Below are 27,510 nucleotides of genomic sequence, written 5' to 3'. Positions count from 1 at the left end.
AACACAGCTGGGAGGCTGCATACTAGTTCTCCTGATATTGCACTGCATGATATTATGTGATTAAATTCAGATCCAGAAATTCTTTTCTCCTTTGTTTTCCTTAAGAGTTTCCCAGAGGTTCCTCTGTGACAGTGAAACACTGGAATCAATATATAAAACTAGTTGTTTCCCCATGGAAGCTAGTTCTCTGTCTTGCTTCTCCTTGCATTCCCCTCAAGGCTCCAAGTTCACTGATCCCTCACTGGGAAGGTACTGTCATATTTCGTTAAATCTTTGCACATCAGACACAAACCCACACAAGAAACTCATCAGTAATATTTCTGCAGTATATTCAAAGCATCTTACCTAATCTTTATTGCACGTCATCTTTATTGGTGTGTAGGATGACTGTGGTTTATTATAGCTGATGGTACTAATAAAATTTTTGTTGTCAAGCCAATATTCCCTGATTTGCCCATCTGCAACGACACACACGAGTGTTTTGCAGCAGTTGAGCTGATGGTAGTTGTGAATCTCAGTGTAGAACTAACTCTCAAATAAAACTGGAGAACCTGAACATAGAAAACCCAACCAAATTAAATCCACTTCCTGTCATAACCTTGTGGTACCACTTTAAGTTGCCCCATGTCATTCTCCTGTGTCTGCTGTGCCTCTTTACACTTGTGTGCACTGAGGGACAGGACTGTCTCCTGCAGCACCAGCCTGACTGATGGCCACTGAAATGCATTGCTTCTGTGCATTGCACACAACCATTGAAACCTAAACTAGGACAGCTACAGACAGTTGCCTGTGTACAAATCTGGGTATGCAGCTTTGGAAAAGGTAACTAGGTTTCTCTTTTTCTTGTCACAGTTCAACAATTTGGTATGAAAACATTCCAAAAAGGAAGTCTTCTGTTCTAACGTTTGGGTTATTCTTCTATCACATATGATAGGAATTGTCACTGGGATGCTTGATGCTTTCTTTGTGCAAAGACTGTGGGTGAACCTTCAGTGAGGTTGTTTAAACTAAAACTATTCTAATGTTTGAAATGTGTAAACCGAAACATTTTTAAGTTGCAGTGCTTTTGCCATTTTAGGATTATATTTCAATGATAATTTTTGTCGAACTCTTCTAGTGCAAGGGTAAAAGATCAGGTTTGGTTTTTAACAGCAGATCTGTTAAAAAAATTCTACAATCCTTATCATTCCTGGTTATCTGCTGATCTATAATCAGTTTTTCGTCTGGCTGCCAGTGTAAATTTGGGGATTTGAGCTTTCCTTCAGATTGGTTGCACTTCTTGCTATATTTTCTGTCCCAAAATTTCAGAACATCTTAATTTTCTTCTCCTCTGGTCCTGTGAAGATTTATGATTTGACTGTGAAGCTGGACGCAACCCAGAGATTAGTAACCAGTTTAAATATTGCCAAAGTTTGGATGCAGTCAGGCGAGTTTGCTTCATCTCTTAAGTTCCTTGTTATTTGTATTTAATTGGTGTTTTTTCCTATTTTAGATGTATTCAGATAAAACTTTTCTGACTCATACAGGCTGCTGTCTCCATCTGAATTATCACTGTTTCGGGATAATATATATTGTTCTCAGCCACATGGTGACATGGTTTTCCATCTTTTGTAACTTGTCTTCCATGCATGGCATTTTATTTCTGCTGTAGTCATGGGGGGCAGCTGGGTTAATTTTACACAGAATCACTTTAGTCCATTGCTTTTTTTACAAGGCAACTTTTTGTCTGCATTGTAGCTGTTCTTTCGATTCACAGATTTGTTTGTTTTAAGATGGCTATTTGTATGCTGAAATCACAGCCTTCAGAGCACTCTAACACTGGAGGTAGAATGAAAGAAGGGGACTGTAAAATGTCATATAAATGAAAAGAAGAAGGCCTTCATTTTTCATAGAAAATAAAAGTTTTTCTTTCCACACTGAACAATCAGGTCAGCCTTTATTCCACGCTGTTGGTGCCAGTTAATTTGATAGTAATTTTTTCCACCTTGGTAACAGAAAAACTACTTGGGGCAAGGGATGTTTCTTTGCAAATGTGGGGGGTATTTTGGCTCTGGTTTAGGGGCGAACTCTTAGGTGAGACTCAGACATAGTTATAATGGATACCTAATGATGAAAATTATAAATACCCTTTCTATAGAGGCATTATTCAGCTCCTCATAGTTTGACTCTTGGCAATGGCAACAGTCAGCACATAAAATAACCTGAAGGCAGGCAGATCATTTCTTATAGAAGTAATGGCTTAATCTTGAAACATCAAGGCTTAGGTAGAATTCATATAAGGATATCAAAACACATCTGGAAAAGTCATAAATTGTCATTCTGATAAAGCTGCTCTTCAAGTCTTATTATTTCAAATTGGTTTACAAGTCAGCAAGTAAATCTAGTTAGTCTGGAGAAAAAGATTGTTTTAGCTATGTTTGCATCTTATCTTAACGACACGGCATCACTACAAAATAGCAGGGCACCCAAACAGACCAAGTAAAAGGAAGATTTTCAGGAACACCATAAGACCACAATGCCAATGGGCTTTATGTTTCTCTTTTTTTCAGGAAGGTTGTTCAAACCACCTAGGCCACTGGCAAGTACTTGAAACAGCTTATTTCAGTTGTTCCCTTTTTCTGATGCCGGCGAAAAACCTGACACTGGGGCTTTGCTTGTGCTGTGTTTCTCTTTCTCACCCTCTTTTTCTAATCAGAGGGTCTCACTTGGGTGGTGTTTTGATTAAAGTGGCTTGTGTCTGTCTTGCTAAATCCCTTCCAGAGAGGTAGCAGTATTCTTTATGGCTGGGGACCTCAGAGGGAGGGGTTGGAGCCTGAGGCCTGACCCAGCAGAGGACATGTCCTGCCACAGCCCCATCAGGCAGGACCTCTGCTTTGGGGCTGCAACAATAACCCATTCACCTGTTCCCTCTGCTCATGCTGTAAGTGGCCAGGGTGTTGGAGAAGCCTCATGCAAAGAGCATCAGGAGCCTGGATTGAGCAGTTCTAGGAGTCTGGAGATGACCTGGTGGTTTAAATGTCTCTGCTTCCTCCCCCATCCTCTCATCCCTGCATGTGTCCTTTTATTGCTTTTGGAAAGACAGTAGAGTTTTTTCCTAGTTGGTCTTATGTCAAATATTTAACAGGGCTGTCTAGTCCTCAGCAGGGCACTATAAAATGAAAAAGAAGAAGCCAGGCGAGCACATGTAGCAGGTTTCCTGGGGGGCCCATGAGAAAAGATGGGCTGTGTGCAATGGCAGGGATCCAGCAGCAGCATAAGGTATTCAGCCCTCCCTCAGTGACTGCAGCTGGAGGTCACTAATAGCTCTGATATGTGCAGTGTGTGGCAACTGATGGGAAGCTTTTCTTTTTTTGAAGCACCTGAGAGAAACAATTCTCCTTTCAGCATTCACTTTTGTCCCTGTTAGGTCCATGCGGGCTTCCTACCCTGTCACACTATCCGTCTACCACTGCAGATACCAGCTGCACCTTGTTGCTGAAAACAGCCTTTCTTTCATCTGAACTCAGTTCAGCTCTTTCTCCTCACTTTCAAATGATTTTCAAATGAAAGAAGCTTTCTTGACAGTAATAGCCATAAATGCAGCCATTATCAGCTCTAGGCAAAAGTCCCTGAGAATTTGATATAAAACTTCTTTCTGAAAACTTTCTCTGGACAAATGCACAGGCTTTTACTGAAATATTTCTTGGCTTTGCATTAGCAAACTCAGGGTTACACAAGACATGAAGCTTTATCTTGTCATTTTCCCTGTACATATGTTCTTCATTTCATCAGCTATATAAATACTTGCCACCATAAAAAATTGATGCATGGATCCTTAGAGAAATGTACACTTTTGTTCATCACTGGGTTTATTATTTGTTCATTGCCATTGCCGTAAAGAATTTACAATTGACATTATTCACAGCCTTTTAGAAACCTTATGGAGTTTTACTGAAAACACTTGAACCCTCATTTACTGATCATCTCTGTTCAAACAGGATCTGCATAGCCTGCAAGTTGTTAATGAAGTTGATACAATTTTACAAGTGATCTGGGCTTTTCATGTTTTCTCAGTTTGAGAAAACTAAGCCACATCCCAAAGACTGAAATTATTCTGAGTTTCAGACGAAGTCTTATGTTTCTGTACTAGCCCATTGTCCATTTTCATCACAACCATCTATATAGCAGAGAGGCTTGGAAGTTTGGTAGGGATGCTGTCAGCTTCTAGGCTGGAGATAAGAAGATGACCCAATGGTAGGGATGATGACTTGGAATAAGGTATTGAAGGGTATTGTGTAAAAGATACAAAACTAGTGCATGTAACAGCCACATTAGCTGACACCATACTGACCCCAGTCTTTACCACCCAGGTCACATTTGGGCTGTGTGGAAACAGGTTGGGAGAAGGAGCTTTGGAGGAGCTCAGCTCCACTATGACCAGACCTTTGCTGGCAAATCAGACTTCCCTGCAGTGAAACTGGCAGCACCAGAGCACCATCCCTCCTGACATCCCTCCAGCTCGTCTGAGAGCTCTTTGAACAAGCAGACCCTCTGCCTTTGCTAACAATATGAAAGGTGTATCTAATAACTTCCCAAATTAGAAAACAAGAATCTCATTGCCTTTGAGCTTTTTAAGTACGTTTTTTCCTGCACTGTTTTGCTTCTAAAATAGCTGCTCTCGAAGTCTTCACTTAATGCTTATCCAAAATTGCAAGTGTAGGCTGTCTTTGAAGGCAAGAAACAAGAATCATGGTGGTTTTGATAGGTAAATAAAGCTACGAAGAAGTACGCAGAAATAGTTATGGAGAGGACAAATAAACAGCCTTTTTCTCATTATGCTGAGTGAAGCCACCTTCATCTTGACAACGTTTTGAACTAAGAAGTGACAAAGCACATTGATAGTGCCACAGAACTGCAAAGATAAGGTTGCTTCTAAAAATGAAGTTATTTTTAGGGCTGTATCTTTAAAATATGAAAGGTCAGTGTACTATTCAAGGATTGCAATTACTAGAAATGGCTTTGTAAGGTTCAGGATTGTATTAAAAAAGATCAAAGCCTTATCTGAGCAAGAGAAGGAATTACTTTCCTGTAGCCAAGTCAGCCTTCCCTTTTGAAGAGACACTCCACATTAACGGGCCCAGTGAACATCTTTTCACAGACTGATTTCTGCAACTTCGAAAGTCTTATTACCAGCCCAAAGGACCTTTCACACACTGGATTTACTAAATCCAAGTTTTCTTTTCAGTGATGTAAAGGAAATATTTAAAATTAGAACAGCAGGAGAATTGTAAACCCAATTCCAAACATTTCTTGTTTAAAAAAAAAAAAAAAGAAAGAAAGAGCTTAATAATGTTCCATTGAATCTACTCCCCTCCCTCTCTTCTTTAACTGAACCATGGATTTTCTTCCCTTGGTACCAAAGCTGTCAATTCAGCTTAGTTTTATTTCCAAGGAACTTAATGAAAGGGCAATGGCTGTCTTTGGGAATACATCAGAGCAATTCTGTGTTATCCTTGTGCATATAGACCAGACTTACCTCAGAGTGAAGAGTTTGCTGGTTCACCCTGGGGAAGTAGAGGATGTGGCTTATGGTTGCTTGCAGCCACCAGCAAGAGAAGGACTTTCTCAGCTCTGGCACAGCCAGGTGATGCATGACTCTTCTTGGAAGGGGAGGATCACTCTTTGGAGCAGTAACTGATAGCAACAGTGGGTGAGGCTGTCCTTCCTGTATCAGAAGTGGGGAAACTGTGTGATAAAGGAGTAAAATCAGAAGCAAGACCTCCCTACATCAAGAGTCTGTGGACCACCAACCGTCTGAAAGACAGTGAAAGGTGTCAACTCCAGCTCATGCTGGTCCCCAGGAACAGCTGGGACCTGGCTTGTATTATCAGTATCTTCAGTGAAAATGATGGAAGTAACAAACAGTAAAATTGTGATTATTGGAGCATGTCATTATCATCTCCTTTCCCAGTTAGAGCTCATAGTGAGATACATGGTGGCCTTTTGTCATTTTACTTTTTCAGAAAAGATGTGTGATCTTTTAGGTAAAAAGTCTAGGAATGTTGTTTTGGCACATGCCAAGGCAGTAACGTTCTTTGGTTGCTGAACTTGTGCTTGGGTTTTCTCCTGGAAAGGATCACTTCATAATTAATTGGCTACTGGTTGTTGCATCTGAGATGGATTTTCCTTGAAAAACTTGCAAGTGTCTACAAAATTTATCTGAGCTGGAGCTGGAATGAAGTGTGAGGTGAAAAAAAGTACAGAACCCAAAGAAAAATGAAGCTGTTGTTTTCTTTTGGCTTTTATCTTCCAAAGCCTCTTTTCTTATTTTTAAATATTTACTAGTATTCCTAGCCCAGATGTAGGAGCTTTAAACAAGGAATATTTTGGCAGGTAAAAATTTTTCACCTTTAACATTTTAAAATGTTTATACTTTTTCAAAGTAAAAAAGAAACCAAACCCAAACAGTCTCAGTTTTCTCTTTTTTAGTGTAATCTTTTGCTTTTGAAAATATTGTCTTTTCTGATGAAACAATTTCCACTGAGAAATTCCCAGGTTTAACTAGAGCTAGTTAGTGGGGTTCATCAGAGACTTCTGTTTCTTTCTGTGCTTTCTTTCAAATAATTCATTTTATCTTATTATTATATCAACATTTATATTTCATATCTTGATGGATAACATCATATCATTGGATACTTTACCATGATTATGAATTATTTTCTGTATCATCCATATATCACAGAACACCCTGAGAGTTTCTCCTGGGTTTCAAACATGGGTTATTCTACAGAGGAATAAATGGAAGCATGGGAGGATTAGTGAGACTGACTACTGAAGGCTAAGCTATGTGAAAAGGAAAGTGTTCCCTTTGAGAGGAGCAGGAAAACACAACAGCAAGAGGAAGCGTGAAATGTTCTAAAGGAAATATAGGGTTCTTCCTTCTCTGCTGCCCCAAAATACTTGTGGGCTGGGAGGGGAAATGCTTGTAACAGCACGCATGGGAAAGGCCCTTGTCTGTGTGAATGGTAGTGATCATCTTTTAAAATATGAGGGCAATAATCACAGATGCTTTTTTCTGCCTCTCAGGAGACAATAAAAGAGATTGAGAGTTTTGTTCAAAAATGTAAACACTGAGGTCAGCACTGCTGGGAAAGTAACTCAGTCTGAAAGGCACATTTGGGCTCTCTGTCTGCATTAGAAATACAAGTGAAGAAGTCCAGCATGTTGCTCGGATGCTGCATGGTCAGTGCACCCATGTTCACCACCAGCCGGGAGCCAGCACTAACGGACTCTGGTACCAGCAGCGCCAGTACTCAGGATCCCCATGGGGCCCAGCTTCACCCATTATGGTCCACCCCAACAGCCCCACATGAGGGCCCACACGCTCTGCAGGACAGCAGCAGTGGCAGCTGCAGTTGTGAGGCAGGCATCAAAGGTGAAACCTCGGATCTCAACTCCCTTTGGGGGATTTCAGCGTAAGACAAAACAAGAATAAGCGATGCTGATTTGAAGGTACGTAGCTAGCTTCACATGCTGAGAAACAGGGAAGTTGAGAAGAAGAAAACTCACTGAGCCTAATATTTGTGTATATGGTTACTTTATATTCTCTCTTCCTGAATTACTCATTTAATATCTGGCCACATGCTGCTATGGGCTTCAGGGAGAGATTAGAGAGGATAATTACTCTCACTTCTTGAAAGTCCACACAGCACATTCCCAGGATTGATTAGTTTCTTCATCCTTTAAGTTTTTGTCCCTGCCAGCTTTGAAGCAAAGATAGACAGCTTTTTAATTTCCAGTCTTGATCCTGTCTCCTGATAACTGATACGGGTTACACCTACCTGACATTCACGATGCACACCAGACAGCTCCCTGATGAATAAAACACCGCTGGCTTTAATTTCACATATGAGAAACTTCATTCAGGCTCTCCAGACACTGTCATTTGGGAAACCCTGACAGCGCCTTCTGCCTGGTTGTTGAGGAAAGAAAAACAGCACTCCGGTGGCTCTAGAGCATCTGTGCACACACAGAATGAGCCACTGCAAAACAACTGGTTAAACTGGCTGTGTACCAAACATTAGAAATCATGGTATTCGTCTGGCTAGGGCTAGAAGAAAATGAGATGTTCCTTTTAAAGAGGAAGAAAATTCCAGCTGTGACTGGTTTTCATTAATTCTCAGTCCAAATGACATCTCTTCTGTATACAAATGGATTTACTGTGCTTAAGATCAACAACCCAGATTTTAAAATGTCTTGTCGATGCTTATCTCTCAGACACTAAAGGTGGTGTCCTGGCCCCATTGGAGCCAATGGGAAAATGAAAGCATAGATGGAAGCAAGGTCTTGTCTACCCTGTCTTTAACAGTCCTCCTAAATCTTGAGTTTCCAAAGAATCCTGAGTTAGCTGTGAAAATACAGATTACTAAAGCTGGCGTTAAGTGATTAGTGATAGAACTGGTAATCAAAGGGCACAACTGGGACAATGATGTGAGAGAGGTGTCTGGTGACAATGACAGTGTGGCAGGATGAGTCAGCTGAAAAAGGAAATAGAGGATGGTCCTGCCAGGAACCTAGAGACATTAAATAATCATTCATTGAAATTCAGGAAACTACTAAAGAGAGTTGTATTTTTCTCCTGAGTTGCTTGTGGAGGGGACTCAGGTTGCCTCCTGAGTGAAGGCAAAGCCTCCAAAGCTCCAGAGATGATTTGTTTCTTCTGCACTAACCTGCTGTGCTCCTAAACCACACTGACAAAGCAGTCACATCTGCCTGAACCCAGAGAAGATGAGAAAATGCAACTGTTCTGGTACAATGAGCATTAACTGCGGTTTGTTTCAAGCCCTGACTTCAGAATCCAGCAAACATTTTCTGTGTCCGATGCTTGAAGGAAACACGTAAACTTGTTGAAGCTGCCTCCACCACTTTGAATCCTACTGCCCCACTCCAAAAAGAGCCAGCAGGTGCAGCCCATCAACAGGAGCCACAAGCTGGGGCAGCTTAACCAGGCATGCAGCAGGAGATGGGCAGCGGCCTCTTCCTCCTCTGTACAATCAACCACCGTGCTGTATGTCACAGGGCAGGAAAGAGGGGATTTTATGCAGCTGCAGCTTTGCTGTCACTCATCTTCATCAGAGTGACCAAGATGGTCCTGGAAGACTCAGAAGATGGATGAGATACAAATACCAACCAGTCTATTCTCTTTTCTTACCCAGGTAACTGCTGACTGGAGAGTAACAATTCTTGTGTATTTGTGTGTTTGTAATCGTTTTTTTGAACAAAAAATTAGTCTAGGGCTGATTTATAGTTCTGAATGTCCTCAGATCCCTCTTTATCCAAAAGACAATCTCTGAAGCGATTGACAGCACACTGCTGCAGGTTTTCTTACTACCATACAGCAGCCTCAGTGTGGCTGCTTTTGCAACCATCTCAGCCTGATTACACAAACAGTTTTGTGGGAACATCCAGTGATCTCAGGCTTTGTTTATGAAGCGCTCCTCAAGACTGGGAAGACTTAAACCCTTAACTGGAGCCAAAAGAACAGATGTTCCTTTTCCCTCCTCAAGGCAAGAGCCTGTGGGGATAAAAAATGTTAAATGGGTTCATGATAGGATACCCTCACTGTGTTTGTTTTCATCTAGGTAAAATGTCGAAACAGTGGAATACAAATTTTAACAACTATATTAAGAACTCTAAATCCTCAGTGGAAGAGTTACCCATTTTCTCTGGCTTTATTTTTAAACACATATATAAACAGCAAAGATTGTTCATGCCTTAGAGAATCACTGTGCTGGGAAGGGACCAAGCAAGGTCTGAGGTCCAGCCTCCTGCTCACAGTGGGGTCAGTACTGGCTTCAGATCAGGTTGCTCAAGGTTTTGTTCAAACAAGACAAAGCAGCCTCCAAGGACAGAGACTCTACAGCCTCTCTGGACAATATGATCCAATGCTTAACTGTTCTTATACTTTCCCCCCCTTTCTTTCAGTCACCTGTGTTTCACCTGTTCCACCTTCTTTGGTCACCTGTGTTTCAATTGATGACTATATCCAGAAAGCAGAATTGCTTTTCTGATGACTTGTGTCACTTTGGTTGCCAGTCAGGACTTTCAGCTCCAAAGAGCTCATTCAGGAATAGATCTTTTGGTGGATTTCAGGAAATGGCTGCTGCCTCCATTCTGTGTTTCAGTTGCATTTTGATCTAAGCAAGTCCAGGTTTTAATGTGAATGAACAAGCACAGTGGGAATGAAAGGATAGAAAAATGCAACGATAAATCAGATCCTGCCATGGCATCATCAGCAGAGTTCTGTCAATGTCAAGATTTGGTCCTGTATTTTTTCCCTTATGATTAAAATGATCAAAATTATGTGGTTTATTACATGCAACTTCTAACTCTTTAAATATTCTCTTTTTCTAGACATAGTAATTTTTAAGAAAGGTTCAGGCCACTGGTCTTTAACATTTTCCACTGGTGATGGCATAAGGGTATTTGTTTCGACTGCACTAATTATTATAAAAACATATTTTGTCACCTAAATAAAAAATAATTTGAATTTATAAAACAGTCTCCATCTAAGAATGGGAAAGTATTTCAAGCAGTCAGTCTGCTTAGTGACCGTGTCAGTAACTTATACCTAATTTTATTGGCAGGCACTACAGAGAAAGATTAATGCTTTTATCCTTCAAAGAGATGTTCCTGTGCTGGCCCTTGTGTGGGATTTACCAGTAAACAAGGGGGCTCTGATGTGCAGCCCAGCCTCCTCCCTTGCACCAAGTTTGTCTGCTTGGATGAGCTCTAGATAGATTTAGAAAAACAAAACCTGCATGACTGTTTCTCTGAAGCTCTAGTTTTGAAACACATGTCCAGATGGCTCAGTCATGCAGTGGGTTTTCACAGCTACCGCACGAAGCACTGAGTAGTTACGGGGGAAGAAGCACTAGTATCCTGCTTATTTTGTCCGACTTAGCAAATGCTCTGCTTGGAAGGCACTGAGTTCATATGGAGACAGTTACTTCAGCTCTAAATGCCAATGGGAGTGAAATTCCCTTATTCATACACAGGGATATTTTCGATCTGCAAGTTATCTTATTTTTCCTCCTTAAGAAATGACTCATGGTGCTCTTTGACCTAGCCAGGGCTGGTGTTATTTGGGTGACTAGTTTGTTGAGGAGCCCATCTTACAGGAAAGCAGAATTGCTTCATGAGAAGGAAAGTATGTATGTAGTTGGTACAGTATAATTAAATGGAAAGAGATTATTTTAATACCCAGGGATAACTTTGCGGCTCTGCACAAAGGATTTTGCAAGATGGATATCTCAGAATATGCCTGCTCAAATAATTTGGCCCATAACTCCAAAATTCAGCTCAGTAGCCATGGAGTAATTGCTACTTATATCAAGACAAACAGCAAGCAAGTATCTTTTCCCTTGGAGTATCTTAGCTGGTGTAAATTGGGGTTTACAGTAGCTAGGGATGTAGCCTCTGTTGTTGGCTTTTCTTCTTTTCCTTGTGCTTGCTAATTAGCAAGTAAAAGTGCAATGAATTAGCAAATGCATTAACCAGGGCTTTTTCTCACAGCCTTTGTGAGTCTTTCCTTGCTCCTGCTGGGCTTGGACTGACTCCTCATTCCAGTCACAGGTATTTTCATGAGAACAGACTATTTTTGTCATAGGCCACAGCTGTGACTCTGAGAAGCCTGAGAAGATGAGATTAAAAATTTCTTTAGTCACAGCACAGCAGCAGCAGAGGAAACAAATCACACCAATAAAAACTGCTTTATTTATTTATTTAATCTAGGATAAATTGAAACCCTTTCCAGCAAGTTGTTGGCTCAGTCTTTGGTCCCTGTCTCCTTTAAACTCTACCTGCTCAAGTCTTCTCCAAAGCATTTTGGAGATCAGTTTCTAACCAAGCACTCGAAACACTTGTGGTATTTTGGCTGCTTCCTCTTGTCTCTCCTTTCTAATACTTACATTGCTTGCTTCCCTGCCATCCATATGAAATTCCACTGACCTGATTGTTTTCCAGCCTAACTTTTCCTTTATACACCTTCCCAGCTTCCTAACACTGTGCTTCAATATGCAGCTTTAAGAAATACATGAGCATCAAGGTTTTTTAAGTGAATTCAGTATACAAATTGGACTTTGAAGCCTCAGCAACACAGTGTTTTGTTCCTATCACTGCTCAGGATCCAGCATTGTGGAAAAGTTTAACATTTAATTATCAGGAAATTAAAGCTGCTGCATAATGTTTTATTTATACTGAATAAAAGGTTCTTTGGAAATATATGATACCATTTTTGCAAGTCTCAGGGAAGGACTTCAACCACCACGGGAAATTAAATACAGGCATAAACATTCATAAATAGTGTTAAGTAACCACCAAGGCTGGGAATTCACAGTGTAGATTAGCATGGTGTTCTGAAGTCAGTAGTTCTGAGCTCTAGTGCTGCAGCACTGTACTAGGAGGGTCAATGCTATTATTGCTGTAGCAAAGATAGCAGAACTGTGGATATGGATGTGCCAGTGATTTCTAATGCATAAACAAAGGTATCCTCACAGAAAGCAGCTGTAAGTAATCGCCCAGATTCAGGATCATGTCCTGTACTATCCCACAATAAGCATAAGATAGCTAAACCCGTTTCCATCTACCATGATGAAGTCTACCACTGCCAGGTGTACATTAATGTCTTACCTTACTTCTTTCATAGTAAATCATTTTGTCGGTGTTGTGGTGGGCAGGGAGGTGAATTATTGGATCCTGGGGAGAAGTGAATATTGTGAACCCGTAAGGGGGTGGTAGGAAACCTCAAAAATTAAAACCAAAACCAGCAACAAAGAACAGTCCTAAATAATGGGGAAGGTAACTGGTAGCTTAAGGATAGAGACCATCTCAATGACAAAACTGAATCAGGATTTTAAGAAGCACAAAACAAAGTGATGAGACAGGAGATTACTGGGGATTCCTTACATGACACTATGCAGGTGGTTAAATTCTGTAAAAGAGGTGTAAAGTCCTGGCAGCATCCCTTCTCCCTTCCAGATTCCTCACGAAAATTCACAGCGACTGAATGCTCTCCACAGGTAATAGGTCTTACAGCAAAACCAGGGTGTGCTAGGGAAGTGTTACTAGAGATGAGGCAGATGATACACCCACAGTGCTGTGATGTGACGTGGTATGGCTTACCCATACATTATCCAGACCATGTGCTGAGGGTCTTTGCTTGGTAGAGATTCCTCTCCATCTCTGCAGAAGGGCATGAGCTCTGTTAACAGTGGGGTCAATGTGCCAGCCTCATCTTGAAAGGTGGGCTTTACATTTTCCTAAGTATTTCACAGCCTCATTGCCTTCAGGAAAACCACTGCAGGGATGTTTGCTTGGGCTCTGCGGGAGCTGCTGCAAAAGCCTTTGCTATTTGATAAATTTTCCCAGTTTCATGGCTCAGATAGAAAAAAAAAAAGAAACATTTCCCTTTTGACTTAATGCAGAGGCATTTGAGGATAATGAGAAGCCTTAGTTTCCATCATTCACCCTCTAATAGTGATAGATTCTAAGGTAATATATGATGGTAACAATGATTTGACTAAAGCAGTAAGTTATAGCTTACTGACTGCAATAATGACTCAGGCTGCATTAAAAAAAGAAGTGTTAGGTTGATCGACTCATTTTCCTTTTGACTTCTGTAGTTGTTATATAGCCTCTTGAGATGCCAGGCCATGCAGCAAACTATTAGCCTAGCAGGGAGTTGAACTACAACTGACAGCTCAGGCTTGTCCTGCGCCCTGCACAGCAGCTGCTGTCTGTGCCGAGGGCAGCTCTCTGCCGCACTGCAGAGCAGGCCATCGTGCTAAGGTCAGCTCTTCTCCTGCTTTGCGTAACTGATATGTTGCAGCAAACCCATGAGTTTTTAAGGCCTTTTTTTTGCAGCCTTTGTTAAGGCCAAGAACTACTTCAAGGCAAATCCAAGAGCAGGTCCTGATGGGGGTAAGCAGCTATTCTTTGTGAATAACAATAGCACAATAAGGCCCTAAATGAGATCTTATTCAACCTTTCTCATTTGTCTTCTATAAATCACCTTCTCTGGGCTGGCATCTCTTTTCCCTAGAGAAAAAGGCTGACTAAGAGCATTTTATTACAGCGAGCAGAAGACAGCAGTGGGAGTAAAGAGTCAGGATGCCTTAATAATATATTTCAGACATATAATTGAGAATGGTCGTTAATACCTCTGGCTTGTACACCATATCAGGGAGTCAGGAGGTGACCTTCAAACAGGGCTAATGGTCAATGTATTGCAAATACACAGTTCCTAAGCCAAAAAAAGGTGATTAAGCATCTCACGGCCCCAAATGAAGTTCTGTACTTTCAAAGAGTGATCTGTGACATCTAAGCAGACAGCAAGGTGCAAAGATGAGCCTGCAGACTGGTTGTATTCTCTTCTCTGGTTATTTGGTACTGTCCATTGCTGAGACAAGACACTGAGCTGCTGGACTGATACAGTTGCTCTTTTGCTCCTGTCACATTATCATGATGCTGCTGCATTGTAAGGTGTGCTCCTCCACTGCCTGTGTGCCAGTGACACAGGCTGAGGGAAGTAGCTGGGACCCTAGGTAGCAGACTTGGGAGAGCACCACAGGAGGACCGAATAGCATCACAACCCTTTTCTTATAGCTAATGGTGGGGTTTCTCTTCAATGATGTTTGAGATGTCTTTGGTTCAGTTTCTTGGAGTGCCATGTTAGGGAAGCTACTCTAAATTCAGATACTCAGATTTTTTAGTACCTCATCTGTTGTCCTGTATTAGTGAAGAATTAAGAATATTAGCACTGTCTCCTGGGGACTTCTGCAAAGCTGGGAAAGATACTCTTGCACTCCCCATAGCTTTCCATTAGACACAGGTTCTTTTCAAATATTCACTCCCTCTGAAGCACATTTTTCTGTGCTGAAACAAAGTGTCTGAAGCTTTCCGTTTACCCCCTTTGACAAAACTTCTGCCTGCAAGCAAGCAAAGCTAATGGAAGGGGCAATGCCACTAAATAAATCTTTAACTTACATCATGAAGAGAAGGCAGGGTAGAATTCCTCTGGCGTTTTCTCCAGTCCCACTATTTCTAATGATCCAGTGTTCACTACTTTATATTACAAACACTTCAGAGATATATCTAATTTCCAGTCTAGTGCATAAGCCATTTTGAGGATTTTCATATGTAAACTTATTTGTAGCCAGGCCTCTGTGAAATTACCATCTATTTTAAAATGAGAAACAGTAAGTGTTTTCTTTGCAGGAATTATGAATGCTGTCAGTCAGGTAAAAAATAAACAGGTGAAGCAGAGATTAATTTAATTTGTGTATATGTGAAAATACATTTAATCTGTAATGAAAAGGTTCCCTTGTAGTTTTACATGTTGTCATATTTTTTATGTTGGGGTTTCTTTAATAGGTGAGTTGATTTGCCATGACAAAGCTTCACATGTCTTTTACTTACTTACTTACTTTGTATTTGTTCAATAGCAGTCTTAATTAGGTCCAGAACTGGAAGTGGCAGAGCTGTGGCAGATTGATTCTCCAGATGGGGCATTTGACTGTGCTTTCAGGTTACTATCCCAGATGTAACATCATGTGGTGACACCAGTTTTGGGATCCAGGCTGGTATCTCTACATGGATGGTGTGCTGTGCAGACATCAAAGTTGTCTCTGAGTTGGTGTTGCATTGTGTGGGAGAGCAAGTCCTGCCATAAGCTGACCAGAATTCCTAGTGGGTGGAACCATCCCAGAAGACAGACCTTCTAAGTCTCGGTGCCTTGGTTTTTACTCACGACAAATCTGTAAAGAGATCTGGTGCTTGCTCATTGTTTTCATAATTCATTGTTTGTTATCAGCTCCTGGGGAAAGGACAGGTTGTATTTTTCAGAAACACTGTTGAAATGATAAGTCCCTCACAGAAGTGATCTCCGTCACAGCAGCCATGAACATGCTGCATGCTGGCACAAAAGGCAGCTTGCCAGGAGTCATCACTGCTCTCTTCTCTCTCTGGCAAAATCCTTGAGAGCACAAAGTTTTGTGTTGCAACTGATGAAGTCCCAACTTTCTGGCTGCTTGATTCTGATTCCAGAATCCAAAATGCCTCTAATGAGCATGACTACATCTCAGTCTTCAGATGTTTACAATTCTAGCAGCTATTTAGACAACTGTACCCACATCCCTGTTAATCCAGCACAGGGTGTTCAAGCAATACTATCCTCAAAGCTGCGCAGTGAAATAACAAGAGCCAACAGACACTGAAGGAGAGCCTCCTCCTACGTGCAAGACCACTCCAAGTGAGCGTGGCAAGATTTGGAAGCTTGTCATGTCCATTTTGTAGTTATGCTGGTGGCACTGAAAGCCCCAGATCTCTCAGCCATCAACACTGTCTTTTAATGCATTCACTCCTCCAGAAAAGCTGTAGATGATGAATGAATGCCCCAGCATAGGCAAAGTAGGAGTTTTTCCTCCTAAGTTAGTATTTTTCACTTCTTATTTTAGTAGAAAAAAATTACAATACTCCTAGCTGCAATGCAGTTTTTATCTGTATTTAAGAGCTATATATCATTAGCACAGAAGCCATGAGCGTTCACTTATTGATTTTTCTTTCTATTTTTGACTGTTATTTATAGCTACGGTGAACTATTGCCAGATTGTGAGATCAGGAATCTGTCATAGAGGCCAACGGACTTCTTGGTTTTATAAGAGAAAATGTTTTGCCTTTGACCATTCTCTGATAGTGTCATTTTACAGTGAGCCTCAGGCACCAGCCAACCATTTTGAGTCTAGAGAGTAGCTGGCCTCTCTTATCTTGGTTATCTGAATTATGGAGGCATGACCAAAAGCATGCAGAGGACTCCACTCAGAGCAGAGAGGATTAAGGAAGTGGTTTTCCAAGTTGACAGTAAGCAAGGATGGAGGGGAAGCAGTCTTTCCCATCAACAGGCATTAATTTGATCTCCTGGGGCTACATGCAGTATGTGAACTGCTGTGTCCTATGCAGTCTTTAAGTGCTCTTCATTTCAAAGTCTCACTAGCAATTAGTAAACTAGTTGTTTAGTTTAGGGACTTGGGGACATTCCAGTGGGTAGAGATAAGGGGTTATCATTCTGATTTAACCACACACTGAGTCACACATTCTTTGAAAGTTTGTCTGTCAGACTCTCTGATTTGATGCTCTGTATTTCCATACAAAATAATGTCCTGAAGTCAGGAATTATTTAATTCTTCTTAAAGGCTGATTCATAAAATTGAAGTCTTTGTAAAAGGAGAATGAAGAGCAGGTGAAATTTCAGTGGATGGTGTGAGGTTTTGCAAGGATTATGAATATGAGTTCCAGTGAGTGCAACCGAGTCAACTAGTTTAAGGCTAAAAACTCTGCTGAAGCGCACCTTGGTTTAGAAAAGCTTTTTAGCAGAAACTTCAATCAAACATCGTTAAGCTCAATATACAAACACTGAATCTTGGTCCAATCACTTACATGATTAAGCATGATTAAAATTGGACAATATAGGAAAACTTTCCACCAGTGATTCTTGGTTTTCAACCTTGTTTTTTGTTTGTCTCTGAATTGAAAGACAGGCTAAAAGAAACAAATGGAAGATAAATGGGCTTAATTTTTAGAGCATATTCATTTTCTGTTAATTCAATTGAGACATTCAGCAGATTTAAAGAAAAGGCTCAAAATGCTTGGCATCTCTCAGGTTTTTAAGCATTTTTCATCTTCATAATAAGTGAATATTTTATGAGAGATGGGAAAACAGAACAAGAAAATTTAAGGAAATGGGGAAGTGCCACTTGCACTCTACAAAGTTAAATTCCATAAAAATAGCATTGGATTTGACAAACTACTTCACAGTGGAAAAAAATGCAGATATTTTGCCTGCTTTTTACTTTGAAACTCAGATCCCATAGTGAACACTTGTATAAATTCCAGACAGAGTATAAATCTAATATCCACAGTTAGACAGACAGAAAGAGCACAGCATGCATTGACAGGAATTCGTTGGTGAATTTGTAGAAGGCAATGTCAATTTGTTTTTTCTTACCTTGCTATCTGTCATTGAGAATGGAGTGCTACAGCATTTAGAGCTACAGAAACACACACAGTAGCAGAGTTCTGTTCTAAGGGCACAAAGAAAGAATATAGTGTTTAAAATCCTTGTCCCTCCCTTCCTCCATTTTTCCTTTCTTCTTTTCTTCCTTCCTCCCTCCCTCCCTTTCTTCTTTCCTCTCTCCCTTTCTCTCTTTCTCATCTTTCTCTTTCTTTTATCCCCTTCTCTCTTTCTCTCTTTCTCTCTTTATTCAGTAGTTGTAGATCACTTGATCAGAACAGTAAAAGACAGTTTTGCCAGACCCCAGTGATGATGCTAGTTTAGTTAGCTGCTGAGAGAAGAATACAGGATTTGCCAGACTGCACCAGATTGCTCAGCCAGCACTTTTAATCCTGTCTGTCCTTCAGCCTTTGCCAATACTGCACCCATGTAGGACGGAGTAATGAAGTGTGAGATTATTCCCCACACAGTGTAATTCCAGCTGACAGTGGCAGGATGTTTTTCATTGCCTCAAATCTTCAGATCAGCAGAGAGCAGTGACAGCAGAGCTCCAACTTGTGCTTCAGCATGAACAGCTTTTACACATGAGTTAAACAATGTGTAACACTGACACTGGCTTCTGACCTCGGTGTATTTTATCAGATCTGAGCAGTGCTTCCATGGTGGTCATACTAATAGCTTTTGGGTGGCATGAGCAGAAATTTAATTCCTGCTGTTTAAAGTGCATCTGTATTTATTTAAATGCACTGTTGCTTTTAATTCTGGTTGGAAGAAAACAAAAAGGGCTCTAAAGGTGAAGGATGACACCCCCTGTGTTGAAGTGGAGTTACTTCTGGTGTGGTAAATCAGGCTAGAGTGTGACAGGCAGTCTGAGATACAGCTCTCCCTCCTCTTCCTGAGGGTGGCTGTGCTGATCAGAGGTGGGTTATCCACTTTGCTGAAAGCTGGTTTCTGCAGCTGGTAGGGAGGTGCTGCATTGAGGAGGTACCTGGCAATGTTTCTGGCAGCAAGAACAAACACTGCGGCTTTTACCAAGATATTCCAGTAGTTTTTCAGTTTCTGTAGAGAGAGAAATCAGTGCTTTTGGTGAGAAAAATACTGGGCAAAGTCTTTGTCTTTCTTTACAGTGTTGTAAAAACTGTGAGTGCGACGTTGCCCCTCATTTTCTGAGTGGTTCTGAATTATCACCCACAGGAACCATTCAATAGAGAAATACTAAGCAGGCCTACTCATAACCCTCTGATGTAGATAGTTGGTCTGGATTTATACTGAACAGTGGTCTCTGTCCCAGTTGGTGCAATCCCAACCATTCCAGTCTGATGGCAGGAGGGACGGTAATAACACTAACAGAGACATGTCAGTTGGACCAGAGCCCTGGATACAGCTCTTTTTATTTATAGCACATTAATGATGAACATAAATTATTCTGGTATCATTTGTATGAAATTTTATTTGGTATAAAAAAAAGTTTTAGTTCTGAGTAAGCCTGGAAAAATTTCTGTCTCATTTCTTGACAGAAAATCACTTCTTAGGTTGTACCAAACGGTGGTACTTCATGTGTGCAGGTGACAACACAAGAAAGCTATGTGGAACTGGGTTTCCACCAGACAGAAAGTTCCCTGAATATGAAATATTTGGTAACCTGTGGTTGATTAGTGAGACAGCCAAAAGATACCTAGAAAAAGCATCTCTTGTGGACAAGCAAGCACTGCATGTATTTGCTGCAAATGAACAGAGCAAGTAAATCATATTGTCATACCAAAGGGCCATTTGCTTCATATAGCTTTGCAGCAAAATGCTAGCTAACAGTAGGAGAGGAGAGGCTCTGGGAAAGAGGAAGAGTTATTAATGGACTTAAGCAATGTGACTGCAAAATCTTATTGAAGCTATGAAGAAAGCCATCACTCAAAAACCATGGCTGCATCTAGCTATATGTTCAGAAGACATCTAGCTGTATGCCCTGCCTCTGCTGCAAGGAGTTTATGTTGAGGAAATGAAACAAAGCAGCAATGAGGCTGCATAGAAAAATAAAACAATTTGTGTGTGTTGACAATATCTCTGCTAGAACCATTTCAGTGGGATCTAATACGTAAGTATTCTAGGTTAATATCACAAAGATAGATAAAACAGCACTTAGCACGCCAATCCTTTATCTGGGCCATTTCTTGTCTCTGACAAGACGTGATCTTCTCCTTTATGATACACAAAAGCCCAGAAGGTTTCAGTTTCATGATCCTCCTCATGCAAATGTGTGTAAAACTTTCTGAGTATAAAGCCTACACTTACTAAGCCATGACTGTAGAAAGGCTTTAAGGGAGCAGTTCTCTGCAAGTATCACTGGGGCTGTGGCAGGCCGGCTCAAGATCTGCTTCTAGGGAAGCACCATGCGTTAGTTATGCTTTCCAAGTGGTATCACAGGCCTTCACTGAAATAGCAATTTCAGACTACCCCATAAACAGCCAAGGAAGAAGGGACAGAGCTGGCAATCCTTGTGTGAACCTAAGATGAGGGAATGGGTTAATGAAGAGATGGAAAATGTAGATCACTCTTTACTCCAATGCCCAAAATACACAGACAGCTATTTTCTCAAGTGACTAGGAATAGTATAAAGACTTTCCAATAAAATGGGATGAGGAAAAATAGTCTGCAGGACCTGCTGAAGAATTAGGGAACTATTAGGGAGAATGTTACACCATGTAATAGCCACTCTGAATTAGAAATAGAGAAGGTAGAAAAGCAGAACCCCATGACATGTTAGGGCTCTGCCAAGCCACCTTAACTGTCTCCAAGCAGAAAACCAGTTTCTGTCATTTAAAGTTTATTGTAATCTCTGTCACTAAAAACCAAGCTGCTTTTTGTTGTTTTTCAAGAGGAGCAGGAATCTGTAAGCTTGGCTGTGCGTGTGAGGAAATTAAAAAATGACAATATATTTGCTCCTTTTGAGGCTGACACAAGCTAAGGGAGATAAAAACATGCAAGTGAAATGAGCCCAAGGAGAGGGAGTGCAGAGGAATTGCTTATCACAACCTCCAATTCCTGCATTTTTGCCTTTAAATAAAACGCAGCTTTTGAAGAATAAAGATGAAGAACAGAACCAGATCAATAGGCAGAAACAGCTTTTCGCTGTTTCCTTGGGGGGGGGGATTTAACAGCTCCAAGTGGGTTTTAGATCTTGTGACATTATCATTCATCTTTGGCCTTCTCTCACTCCACACTGTCAGCTTTGTTGAACTGCACTGCATGAAAAGTATTTTTCTCCTTTGGCATGGGACCAGCAGCAAGAGACATTTCAGCAGTTCTGTCCTGTGGGGACAGCAGCTGCTGGATTTTACTAATCCATCTGAGATTATTGCTCTGGTTCAGATAATGGAAGCTACTTCTTCCCGCTATAGGTCCCTCCCTTTCCTACAGAACTAGTTACCAGCTCTGAACTAGTTCTCTCTTTATTTTCAGGAAAAGAGAAGAGAGTACCTGACTCATGGGTGGTTATTTAACCAGATAAGGACTTTCTCTGGGGCTTGTAATGCTTCCGAGGGAGACCGACCATTGCTTCTTCCTGACAGATTTAATCACTGAGCAATTACTCACAAGTGAGAAAACACACACACTTTCACATGTCATCTTCATAGCTTTGTGCATTTATCAGAGGTCTAATGAGGAGGCATTACAGAACTCTGATTCCCCTAAACCACCTAAGCATGAAAAAGACATGTAACCTGGTGGAAATTACTCCCAGGGAATGCCCCAGTACAGGATAACTTTCTGCTCATCACAGCAATGCCAGAAAATCTTTGCTGCAGCAGGTTTTCCCAGGGTGTTTTAGTGCAGAGGCTGACGCTGTGTTTTGCCTCTCAGATAGCTTTGTGCTAACTAGAGCACCTTGAAGGCTGCTCTCTCTTACACAGGGAGCTACATGAAGAAACATTCTTGCTCCTATCTTCATATTTCTTGGGTGAATCAAAGCAAGAAGGACACAGAGAAACAGTCATGCTTTTATTTCTACCTTTCTGGAGAAGAATGGAAAGGAGAATGAGATAAGCTACCTCTGAAAAACTTTGTGGAGCAATACCAACACATAAACTGTCATTAAGTAAGAAAACCAGTTTTGCATTATTGAAGCCTGAGGTTTTAATTACATCCAAGGGAATTTTGTTTATTCCCTGTGAAATTCAGACTGGTGGAGCACCATAGAATTCCTTGGCATTCCCAGTGGCAGCATTGAAGATAACTCAAATTGTAAAGCTCCATCCCACTCCTGGGACTTCAAAAACCACAGCAATGGATGTACAGGCAGAATAGATGCCTATGAGATTTTGGCAGAAGCTGGTTTGAACACAGCATCTCTGGGAAGCATGAGGAAACAAGGCATTCATTCCACTCTGATCATTCATGGATCTCTCACAATTTGACAAAGAGAGGTTTCCTTCAGAGAGAAAACTGTCATGGAGCAAGTAGCATTATTTTGGATACCCTTTTGCCTTCATTCTGCTGGCTGCTCCTTCCAGTCCCTCTGCTCTTGAACATTATTTATCTGTTAGAAAGTGCACTTCTAACAGCATCTCCCATCACACCCCAAGGATCCCTCCTAACATGAGCTTTGCAGAGCACAAAGGAAAGCAGTGTAGCGGGGTGGCATTATGTGGCTCTGCTGAAGTCGTAGCTCTTTAGTATATTGAGAAACAAGGCCAGATTTCTTTCCAGAACATATTTAGACAAACATTTTCATCATATGGAGCTACAGCCCTGTGATATGAAGTGCTGAGGATGGGCTTGAAGGATCTTGAGCTTGGTGAAGAAACTTTTGCTTTCTTCTAACCTCAGCTGGGGAAACATGCTCAGGATTTATACCCTACTCCCTTTTAACCAGTGGGGACAAATTCAGAGGTTCACATGTTATTCTGGCCTAAGAAGAAGCAGGTGAGAAGGCTTTAAAAAGTTCTTCAGCCAAGAGTTTTTGAGTTTCAGGTAAAGGTTCCATACCCATAGTAAAAATGGTACATATCTGTTGGAGTCATAGTCAACAGGAAGGACCTACCTCTTCAGAGGAAGAACAGAGCTGCAAGAATGTGTTCTTCAGCCTAAGCAATCTGTAGTCCAGGAAAGTCCACTGAAAACACAGTAGCAAGGCACCTCCTATGGAGAAAGAATGAGAGTACAGACTTCAATGTCGAAGTGTACCAGGCTCTTCGATAATGTCATGGACTTGCTGCTTGGTGGTCTGACCCAAAAGTTATAAACAGAGTATTGTGATTTCTTCCTTTTGCACCCAACACATCTGCATTCACTGACAATCTTATCTTTCCTCTTGTGAGAATCAACATCCTAACCCAACTCCCAGCCTTCCAACAGATAATTTTGAAGATCTGGGGGAAAACATGGCTAGTGAAATCACGTTTTCAAACAAATGACCCAACTTTGTGCCCAGTGACTGGTTCCCTTCTAGCGAATATTATCTTTTACAAACGTACAGTATAAAGCACAAATTGTTACTGGTTTGGCTCAGGATGCTGTGGGATGAGGAGCAGTCCGTGGAGTCTGAAGGACCTGTTTGTCCTTTGCCAGCTGCAGCCATTTGAGCTGGAACAATCTTTGCTGTTAGTCAGGAAGTTAATTGCTGGGACATGAAACGGAGGTAGCATGTCTTACTGCAGCTCTCCTCTGAGATTACCGAGGAACAACCGAGCGGAAGAGAGTCTTAATAGCAATCCAGTATGGACCATTTCCCCAGACCTTCTGTTCCTTGCTGAAGATTTATATTTCTGATTGTTTTAATTAAGGTTGTCACAGAGGTCAAGAAATTCCTAATTGACACTGGCAAGCAGGATTATACATGGAGCAGTGCTCCCAGCTACATGCTGGCAGAGAGGCTTCTGGGGCAGAAGTTCTAGGGGATCTCAGTCATTGCAGACCCCTTGCTGTGCTCAAAACTGCCCTTTTTAAGTAAACAGAATCATAATTTACAGGCCCCAATTTCATCTTCTGATTGAACTCGTTTGAGGAAAGAAATCGTATTTTTAGGCTTATTAAGTTGAATTTTCTGTCAGCAGCACTGTATGACTGGATTGCACACATATGGAAATGAGTTCTTATCTGTCCCAACACACTCCTGATGGAGCTAGCTCTCGAGGACCTAGTGGAGGCAATGCTGGTGTCTGGACAATTTTCTTCATAGCTGCTTAAAGTCCTATTTGTTGTGTGTGGTATGTCTAGAGAAGATAGGTGCAGCACTCATGCCAACAATATCAGCACTAGCCAAGCCCACAGGAGGATAATTTTCTCAGTGTATCAATGTATGAAGGCCCACCTGCCTTCATTCCCACCTCTTTGTTGTTCCAAGGAGGAAGGAAGTGGTGTCAGGGAAAGGCTTTATTTCATACAAGTTAAAGGTATCCGTTTTTCACACAGGTCCTGAAGGCTCTTCTTCCAGCCTTTGGCATGTCATAGTCAAATGAGACTCCTAGAAAAGCACCTAATCTCCAGCACACTCCTCTTCCTGCTCCAACAGCCGCTGCTATTGGAGATGCTTCCTTCACCTCAGGACCGCATAGCTCAGACAGCAAATGACACATTTTGTGTGAAAGCTCAGGCTCAGGCTGGAGCTAACGGAGGAGTTCCTACTTCCCACTGTTAGCTATGCATTTGACCCCCTTGCTTGAGCTTCTGGCTTGAGCTTCTGGCCCTGGTGGGTGCAACCATCAGGGGCTGCTGAATCCGGCTGCAGCAAGGCCATGGAGGTAGCAGTGGCTGTATCTGCCCTGCACTAGTAGAGAAACCATTTCCATGAGGTGAAGCTTCATGGCTCATTCACAGCTTCAGTGCCATCAGAACTTCTCTTGGTTTTCTTCTAAAATGATGACGTGATCCCAGAAATAGATTATTGTTTGAAGCTGTTTCTGCACATTTAATATGTCCAGATTTTTATGCTGCTGGCTACGATTGTGTTTGAATAAACAGAATTTGTCTGCCAGGAACCTGTCTAGTAGGGATTTTTTAAGAGCAGGAATACAGCACAGAGCACCTGCAGGCAGTGGGATAAATGTGATTAAGCATGAGTATGTGCAGGGAACTCACAACTTGGTTTTACCTGCTGAGGTCTAAATTATGCAGTGTGACATGGCAGAGATTTGTGGGAATAAAACTATATTGGTGGGAACAGTAACACTTATTAACTGGAAAGCAGATATTTAGGGAAATGATGGCCTTAAGCAGCTGTCCTCAGGGATGCTTAGAGTTTTAAAGAAACTGCTTCCTTATTACCTTAGTAGTAGAGTCTGTCCTTATCCAGAGAGATGGATGCTGTCCAGAGAGAGGCACTCTCCAGCATATCGTACTATCCATTCACTGCGTGTGAGAGACTTCTGTAAAAGGGCACTGTGTGAGTGTTTCTGGCATATATTGAATCCTTGATCTTTTCAATGCCTTTAAAAATTTCTAGTTATTCTCAGCAAGTGGCAATTGCTTCTGTCAGTTTCAAAGTCTAAATATACCAGCTTCCTGCCCCTTCTGATTGTATTAGTGATGGTGTGAGCTGCAGCTACTGGCTCCAGGCAGGCTGCAATCAGATCTGCCAGGGTCTGAAGTTCTGGTATGCTTCAGTATGGCACTAAGCATCACTCACGGCACCAATATCAGTTTCCATCAGGACTTTCACCCTTGCTGAGACTAAGGGACAGCTGAAATTGAGGGTTTCACACTCCAGAATACTTACATGAGAAGGCTGAGGGCTGAGCCAGCTCAGCAAGACTGTGCCTGTTTAGGGGTTTAATTCATGCTGTATTAAAGATGGGTTTTCATTGTGTTTTGATTGCACACACTAATTAGGTAAATAGGAATTCTGTATTTTGCTACAGGGAATTTTTTCTTGTGCTTGTTTTCGGGATGGTACATTCAGAGCAATGGCAAAGCCAATATACCCACTTCTGCGAATAGATATACAGTACCATTTAATGGACATATCTGCTTCCTTTCTTAGTCTGTAGGTAGTGACACCACTTTGTTGATTGCCATGAACAAACTAAGGTAGGAACTATGGGAAATGAGACTGATGATCCATCTGCCTTTGAGAGTTGCTGTTCCAGGTACAACGAAAAGCTATTACAGACTCATGAGAGAATTTCTTCCCTTGCCCTAAGCTGTTACACCTTGTCCAGTCAAGAACGAGGAGCTGGAGTTGCTCCTGTCCCAGGAAAAAGATGAACACAGTTTGGTGGCAGAAGTAGGAGAGAGAAGTGGGAAGAAGTGAGAGCACAGGAGACATGGTTTTGGGAAAACATGACCTCATGGGCAAAATTAGGCAGTGAAACTTCACTTCTCATCACTGGATGAGACAACCTGTAAACTGCATTTGCTTGCAAACCCTTCACTGCCAAAAGCAGCTGAATCACTGCTGAGAGACTGAATCACTGCTGTTGCTGACACAGAAAGGAGGGGCTTCCCATATGCTCACTTTATAATATTAGCTCCAGCATATGAATGTGACAGGTCTAGGAGTGAATAGAGGAAACAAAACTTCAAAGGTCCTGACATGATGGCATTTAGGGACTGTAACAGCCAGCATCAACCTGATGTTCCTCTGTGGCTTATATATACTGGAAACCAAATCAGATTCAAACCAGTTCTCCAATAAGGGGAGCTGGCAGAATAGTGAACGTCTTCCCCAGGCATCTGCAATGAGTGTATACAGAACATATCATCCTCAATAAATGTAAAAAGAACATCTTTTCTGGCTCTTAAAACATCTTTTTCAATCTCCTAACACAGGACTGGTGAATCATCATGTCATGCTGTCATTTTTGGAAGCACAACAGATGGAGGAGCAGTCATCAGTGATTCATCAGAAGCCATCTCAGGGATGAAACTGGTATCAGAGGGCACCCGTTATGGAAGACAGCTTCTGTACATGGTCTGCAGAAACCCTGGATCATAATATTTGTGATGGGTGCATATATTCTATATGAAACTACTGGAAGCAATGTTACCAGATCATTCATAAAGGTGTCAAAAGCAAGGCAATACTACAGTTACTCTTGCCTCATGAACATTACATCAGCCATCTTATGTTTATGCATTATGGCACAATCCGTAATTACTCGATTGCTTACTAACTTGATGGAGGACCTGTCTCCACCACTGCCCAGGGTGAACTTTGTGGGATAAATCAGCTGCATAGGAAAGCACTGTTTGTATGCAAGGCTCTGCCTTCTTTTTGGAGGAATGGAAATTCAATGGACTGAATCAGTCAGCAGCCTGAAGACACAGAAGGGATAGATGCTGAGCAAGTCACCTGAAATCAGACTCCCCAGAGGTGGCTGCTAATTGTATCACTAGTTTTGTGGTAGCTGTGATATTCTAATATACAGCACCAAGACATGTTCTGTAACAGTTCTGGCAAAGCACAACTGCAGTGAATGCTGATTAGTGTTATGCTGTGAACAAATGAAGTGTTGCTGGTACAGAGGTGAGTA

General features: G+C 41.5%; 2 long non-coding RNA genes across 2 annotated transcripts in view; one reads left to right on the top strand and one right to left on the bottom strand.

The window, feature by feature from the left end:
* LOC133222812 (uncharacterized) overlaps positions 1 to 27,510 on the bottom strand; it is a 101,588-nt gene that overhangs the window by 56,540 nt on the left and 17,538 nt on the right. The gene's annotated exons all lie outside the window — the stretch shown is intronic.
* Positions 723 to 1,525, top strand: LOC133222803 (uncharacterized). Its single transcript, XR_009728372.1, has 2 exons — positions 723 to 822; positions 1,309 to 1,525. It is a non-coding gene; the product is annotated as an uncharacterized LOC133222803 (long non-coding RNA).

The sequence above is a fragment of the Neopsephotus bourkii genome, unplaced genomic scaffold, assembly GCF_033783945.1.
Source record: "Neopsephotus bourkii isolate Nb327-2 ecotype Australia unplaced genomic scaffold, CSIRO-AGI_Nbou_v1 NB_1622, whole genome shotgun sequence".
In the NCBI taxonomy this organism is placed as follows: domain Eukaryota; kingdom Metazoa; phylum Chordata; class Aves; order Psittaciformes; family Psittacidae; genus Neopsephotus; species Neopsephotus bourkii.
Note: the sequence above shows the minus strand (reverse complement) of the source record. Positions and strands in the feature narration are given on the sequence as shown.